The sequence below is a fragment of the Pseudomyrmex gracilis genome, unplaced genomic scaffold, assembly GCF_002006095.1.
Source record: "Pseudomyrmex gracilis isolate BER0280 unplaced genomic scaffold, ASM200609v1 scaffold_17, whole genome shotgun sequence".
NCBI classification, from domain to species: domain Eukaryota; kingdom Metazoa; phylum Arthropoda; class Insecta; order Hymenoptera; family Formicidae; genus Pseudomyrmex; species Pseudomyrmex gracilis.
Genome location: NW_018020601.1, coordinates 363639 through 370624, shown reverse-complemented (window position 1 = coordinate 370624; position 6986 = coordinate 363639).

Here is a 6986-nt window from a genome sequence, read left to right as displayed (position 1 = left end):
GCGCGAACGTTGTATATGAGCGCGATATAGCCGAGCCGGAATACTAATTAATATTTCATTGACAAATGTTATGCGTATTCGAAGTTTTGCGCAAATTGGATTTGAACTTAATACAACCAAGAATCGCGCGCATGTGTGTATGAGAATTCTGCATTTCTGGCAAACGCGCCGCCGTTGCTCTGACCATCCCTCTTTCGAGCACCCTTCCGCAGTTGTAGGGTGAATCATCCCTCGTCCTCGAGCTCCGACGATAATACAACTCCCCATGTACTTTGTATCGTCGAAGGAGGTCAGGTCTTTGTGTGCGGATGATATAAATTTATGCGTAAGAAGAAAAGGGCCGGACCGTATAAGATATAACAGTAACAAAGGAAAAATGTCACACGACGAGCTGAGAGATAAGCGATCGAGCGAATTTGGAAGTATTATAGTCAAGGGAGATATAAAAAAAAAAAAAAAAAAAAGAAACAAAAAAGAATTTATTACATTGAGATATGTATGTAAATGCAACTATAAAAACAAACCGCGATACAAATTTTTCCCTAATATATGGCTGTGCTTATACGTCGAAATCAGAAACGAAATATTGCGGTTTGTGCGAGATAAGAAGAGCAAGATAAACGATTATATGTAAATGAGATCTTTCCTTTACAACCTTACGTGGTAAATATAATGTATAAACAAGATTTTAGACGAATCACATGGACTGTGACGAGAGAGAGAGAGAGAGAGAGAGAGAGAGAGAGAGAGAGAGAATCTCTCTCGAGTTTTATTCACATTGAGAATTTATTCATTGCTCGAAAATTTATTTTGATCCCAAAAGAGTTGGATTTACGTTACTCCTAAAATACCACGCAAATGCAAAGCTAATAGAAGCTATGTATGTATATATATATATATATATATATATATATATACATATGTACAAGAAAATATCGAAGTATACGGATATTTTTATATGTAATAAATGTAAGTTGAAAGAAAAAAAATACCCTCGATTGAACTTCTACGGTTCTGACGTCACAATTCAAGATTGCTGACGTAAGGTATCAAGGACGTTCAAAGGTCCGTTATCTCAAATGGATTTTCAAGTATTGATTTCGAAAACTCGCGGAACTTGACTCTCACGCCGTAATTGACTGTAAAGAAAAAAAAATATTTTGCTCCGTTATCTCGCTTTGATTTTTTTAAATTTTATTTATTATTTTTTATAGATATAAATATCAATTTTGGTTTTTATAAAATATCTCAGTATTAATGCGTGAAGAACAGTTAAGTTTCTCTGTTAACTCGAGTGAATTAAGTTCTTAATACTATTAAAGACTTTTGTGTAATGTAATTTGCGAACTGCATAATATCATGGTCAAATTTTATAGAGCGGAAAGATGCGCGGACGTATATATTTTGGTATCTTCTCTTATATCTGACGTTAATGGCGGATGAATAATTGCATTTTCGAAAATTTTCCCAAGAAGTTTTCGCTGCCTAATTCAGGTTTTTTTCCCACACTATTGTTGTTCTCACAAAGCAGTACGATGTAAAGTCCGAAGTTTTGAGATGAGGTATTATCTAATGTAATTCACGATTCTATGATAAATCATGTCTCCGTGATATGGCGCTAATTAGAAGAGATGAAAAAGCAATAAGTAAAAAAAAGGAAATGAGAAGGAAAAGAAATGAATTTTTGAGTTTCCCGTGCGCCAACGTCTTTGTGTATTATTAACGTCATCCGCTCATTTGTTAGTCGCCGTTTTAGTAAATTATTTATATGTGTGTTTAGTTTACAGGTAAAAAATAAATAACGTTTAATACAACTTAAGAAACGTTAAATATAAAAATTAATTTACACTCTGTAGCTTATTTGGTAATTAAGCCTCGTTGTGCTACGTCAAAATAATGAACAAAGTTAATAAATAAATTACACGCTGTGATAAATGATCTCATTACTGCGCTACGAAAGTTTATATAAAGAATCATTTTTAATTTACGACACACGTACATATACACACACACACACACACATATATATATATGTACACACACACACACACATTTTTCTTAAAACTTCTAACAAAAGTTTCGTTTTAAGTAGAAGTAATGTGTGATTAATCAATCATGTTTATTTTTTTTATTTTTTTGTTTGAGCTCAACGCTCGACAAAACGACCGAAATAAGGGAATCATGAGAAGAGAAGCAACATGGCTTCTTCGTGGGGGATGAAATCCATACCACCCACGTGCCATGACGTATTCGACTTTTATCCTTTTGCGTATTTCGATGTTTCCAGAGATAACACCCACACAGACGTGAAATGAAACACCACGCCGCGCGCGCGTGTGTGCGGGACCGTGTAATATATATTTACGTACGCGTCATTTCGCTATACAGAAACGACGGCTCGAAATCGTTTCTTGCTTAATGGAACTCCCCCCCTAACAAAATGGCGACCACTCGAGCAAAATTGGAATGTGTCGTACATTATTGTTCCTCGCGATCTCACAAGTGCGTTTCAGGCTTTTTCCGCGTGTGTGTTTGCGCGTTTCGCAGGACCGACTTTAACCGGAACAGCACCCTTCGTATATTCTGTGCGTAAATTTGTCTCTCGATATTTTTGTCAGTCTTTTATTTCGTGATTACGATAAAATAATACTTGTATACAAAAAAAAAAAAACACAAAAATCACATCGATGTCTACATCTGTAATAAGCAACTTATTATAGACATACGTACACACAACACACATACGTGTTATTGCAGTGAACACAACATGAAGTTAATTTTCTTTTAATTTTTTATTAACAAAGGATTTATTTGTTTGATCACGTTTTTCTTGTATAAAATTTTCGCAAAAATGTCAACGTTAATTTTCTCAGCTATGTATTTTTCTTTTTTTTTTTTTTTTTACAGAAGAATTTTTAGAGAAGAATTTTCAATCATAAAGGGCGCCGCCTAAACTTCACGGGCCTGCGACTAAATTCGGGATTGGCTAGCCGTTTCATTATTATTCGTTTCGCTCGCTCTCCACTCGACTCGAGCACATCGCTTCGCCGACCATCACTCGTTGCTCGGCAACCTCTGACTCGCGACGTGTCGTTATATGATGGCGGCGTGGGTGGATAACCCCCCTCTAGTGCGGAAGGTTCAGTCTCCGCTTCCTCTTCTGTCTTTTCTCTCTTTCTCTCTCTCTCTCTCTCTCTGTATCTTCTTTTTTTCTGTTCTTTGATTGCTAATTAACGTTGATGAGCGAAATTTGTTGACCAAACAATGGTCGTAACAAACCTTAGTTAGCGTCTTGATGACGCTATCAAATCTCCACGAATGAGGTGGCATAAATAAGGAGGGGGAGTGATACGACGGAGTGAATCACTACTGTAACTACACTCCCACGGATGTGTACAGCGTTGTTGTGGCAGGAGATTCTGACAACAACTTATATACCTGCGAGATCATTGTGCTTCTACGATAAAACTCTTCGTGCGAGACATAAAAATATACGAACGAAGGAAACAGATAAAATTATCGTCTTGTAGCACGCGAAAGATTAATTAACGTGAGATCGCAATTTTATTTTCTACAGATAAAGAATTTGATTGTCATCGCGTTACGCGTATTGTTTACAGTCGTCGTCGTAGAGCTAGATCGCGTAGAATCGAAACGAGACTCGTCGGGATTGGATATCCATGACCGTTAATTGTTTTATCGCGATCTCTCGCATACAATCTCGCATTCCGAACAATTAGCCACGTCCCGTAAATATCTCGTGAATTTGCGTCGTAAATTTGTTCGCATCATCAGCTTCATATAATAACACGTGTGTTCTTCCATTCTAGATTCTACATCGCCGAAATAAAGTGTTTCAAATGTTGTAAAAATTGTAAAAAAAAATACTATTAAAGAAAAATTATTTTCTCGTTAAACGTATCCGAAACACACACACTTGGCACGCAATGAGGTTCTAATTCAAAAACAGGATATTACACAGGCATCTCTACGAGGAAACTTCTTCGTTACCACTTAGCAGTAGTCAAAGCTGTTTATCGTCAGCCATTATTCTCAACCGTAAGTGCGATGAAATATTTACCGCGACGTAACTGCGATAAAATGCAAGTTACACAATGTTTAAAAGAAAAAAACCAAAAAAAAAAAAAAAAAAAGAAACTAGTATGTGTATTCGAGCACACGTGTAGCCAATGTAACTTTACGTTTCTACTCTACGTTCTGCCGCGTGAGTTCCCTCGAGAAAGTTGAAGTGATGTAGTGCCTTGGACTAACTTCTAAGAAAATAATCCGAGTTAATTCCATCGGTACTACATCTCGAGCTACAACTTGTAGCGCTAATTTCAGGACTCTCGTGGAAAGAGAATGGACACGGCCATACGCAATAAATAAATCCAATAAGCAACACGCGAGTAAGAGCGAAATCGAGGAGAGAGATCGAGGGGCCGAGCAACCTAAGCGGGGACGGGGGGAGAATCACCGGCAAACGGAGATAGACAGAACTCGAGGATAACGCGAGGGTGAGAAGAGGAACGAATAGAAACAGGACGGGGAGAAACGCCACGGGAACGAGGCGCAACGATGAAGAGAGGAAAGGAAGGGTGGAAGAGCAAGAGGGAAGCGCGCGCGTTGGACGGCGCGCTATCACAAACCCCGCCGGCGAACGCGGCAGGATGCCGAGGTCGACGCTATCGATTGGCGTCGGCGTTTCCTCGTCGGTATCTAGCGGCCGGTGTACTCTCTCTCTCTCTCTCTCTCTCTCTCTCTCTCTCTCTCTCTCTCTCTCTCAGGAAACGAACAACGAAACTGTTGGAGTCGCGAAGTTTATTAGATAATATCTAGATATAATTTCAACAATCAAGTTTTAGCGGGAAACCGCGCGCGGTGCTCTCTCTCTCTCTCTCTCTCTCTCTCTCTCTCTCTNCTCTCTCTCTCTCTCTCTCTCTCTTCCTCCCTTTCTCTCTCTCCCTCTTCTCTCTATCTGCCGCGGGGAAACTCTCACCCCTTCACTACGTTTCACTTCACTCCCTCGCTCTTCCGCCCTTCCTTCTCATCCACCCACCGCGGTAACAGGTGTTGGTCTGGCCCCGAACTCGTACAAAATCGATGGGCGAAAGCCAGATCGGCGTTGTGAGGGCTTTCCCCGCCGATCCACCGTTCCCCCTGGTCTCTGCCGGCCTTTCCTCCTCGGTAATCTCCGCCATCCTCTCGATCAAGAGAAAGAGGAGAGGGTGGCGCGCGTAAGAACACAGGGGGAGCGAGAACGAGAAGCGCGGGACGACGCCGCGCTGCAGCCGACGGAGGAACGACGGGGAGGTGGGTTTACGCGAGGAATTGCAGAAGGAACGAGAGGGTGAGAACGAGGGAGGGAAAAAGAGGGAGAGGGAAAGAGCGCTGCACACGAGCGCGTTCTCGAGGACGCAGGCGCCCGGGACACGGGACGACGCTCGTCGACGACGCTGCATTGCCAGTTGCACCCCAGCCACACCCGGTACGAGTCATGTAGTCGGGCTACCCTCCACCGCGATACACGGCGGACAATTGTTGCTTCTGCGCCTACAGGTGGTACATCTTCGTCTTCGATCTTCACGGAGCTCGTCGGTGTTCGCGTCCGCCGCCGCCGGTGTCCGGAGGTTCCGTCGTCGTCGTTATTGTCTTCGTTGTCATCGTTCTTGTCGTCGTAATCGTCGTCGTCTTCGTCCTTGTCGACTCATCGCTCGCTCTCGTTCCACGTCACCGTAACCACCACTACTACCACCACCACCAGTACTACCACCACGTTCGCTGCCGCCGCCGTTGTCGTCGTCGTCGTCGTCGTCGTCGTTGTTGTCGTCGTCGTCGTCGTCGTCGTCGTCGTCGTTGTAGCCGTCGCGGTGTTCGTTGTCGTGGTTACGCTTCGTGTATATCCGTCCGTCGAGCGAGACTAACCTGTCTGTGTGCCTGTTGGAGCATAGCCGACACGTCGAAAGACCCGACTGAGAGTTTCGTCGGGTTCGTCGCAAGAATTTGCGAAAAAGTTGGTGAGACGCGAGAGTGCCATGAAGCCGTAAGGGGGAAGTGTAGCTCCGGGCGCTCTCACCAGCCAAGTCGCTTTCGACTGCGTGTGTGCACCGAGAAGGGAGTGAGAGCGAGACGGGGGTGCGAAGGGGCGCGCGCGGGATTTCCGGGGTCGCGGAGAGGGCTAGAGGGAGCTATCGACCACACACGTAAGGCGGCGGCGGCAGCGCTCGCACACACCGGCGCACACGGATACACAACATCGCGGACCTGTTGTCCAACTTGTTGCTCGTCCCTGCAAAGGCACACCCGCCCACCTCCGGAGTCGAAGGAGAACTTGTTTTCGAAGAGGAAGAAAGTGGCTGTCGCGAAGGATCGCATATCAGAACGGCGCGCCCGGACGATCGAGCCCCGACCCCGGAAACGCGAACGAAGAAGGCGAGGAATATGGCGAGAGAGAACTGAAACACAGCGGAGGGGAAACATTTCAATACATATTTGAATATATTGAGCGAGGAGCGTGAAGAAGACGAAGAAGAAAGAAATTTTCATATAATACAATTAATTACATTACAAATTTTTACTCCATGTATAACTTTTTGAACGAAAGAAAGAAGACCCACTTCCTTTAATCACAAAAGTTATTGGATCTCGTTTCGAGGAAGAGCTCATTTCTCTACATCGCATTTTCACTCTCTCCGTGCATTAATAGAAGACGCATCGAAATAGACGTACGCATCAGAAAAAAAACCTTCTCTCTTTCATCCCTCAGGGTAGAATATCCGTTTCCTGCGGATTCAAAGGAAACTAATGGCGCGCGCCGAGTAATTCAGAGGACCAACTCCTTATAGAAACTCAACTATTCACGAAGCTCCAAGTTTTTACGTTTATGGAACTCTGAAAAGGAGTAACCCAGCACACCCCCTCCCGGTTTCGGGATCCCGTATTTGGGGCGAAATAAAAAAATAAAAAAAAAATAAAAAAAAAAAAAA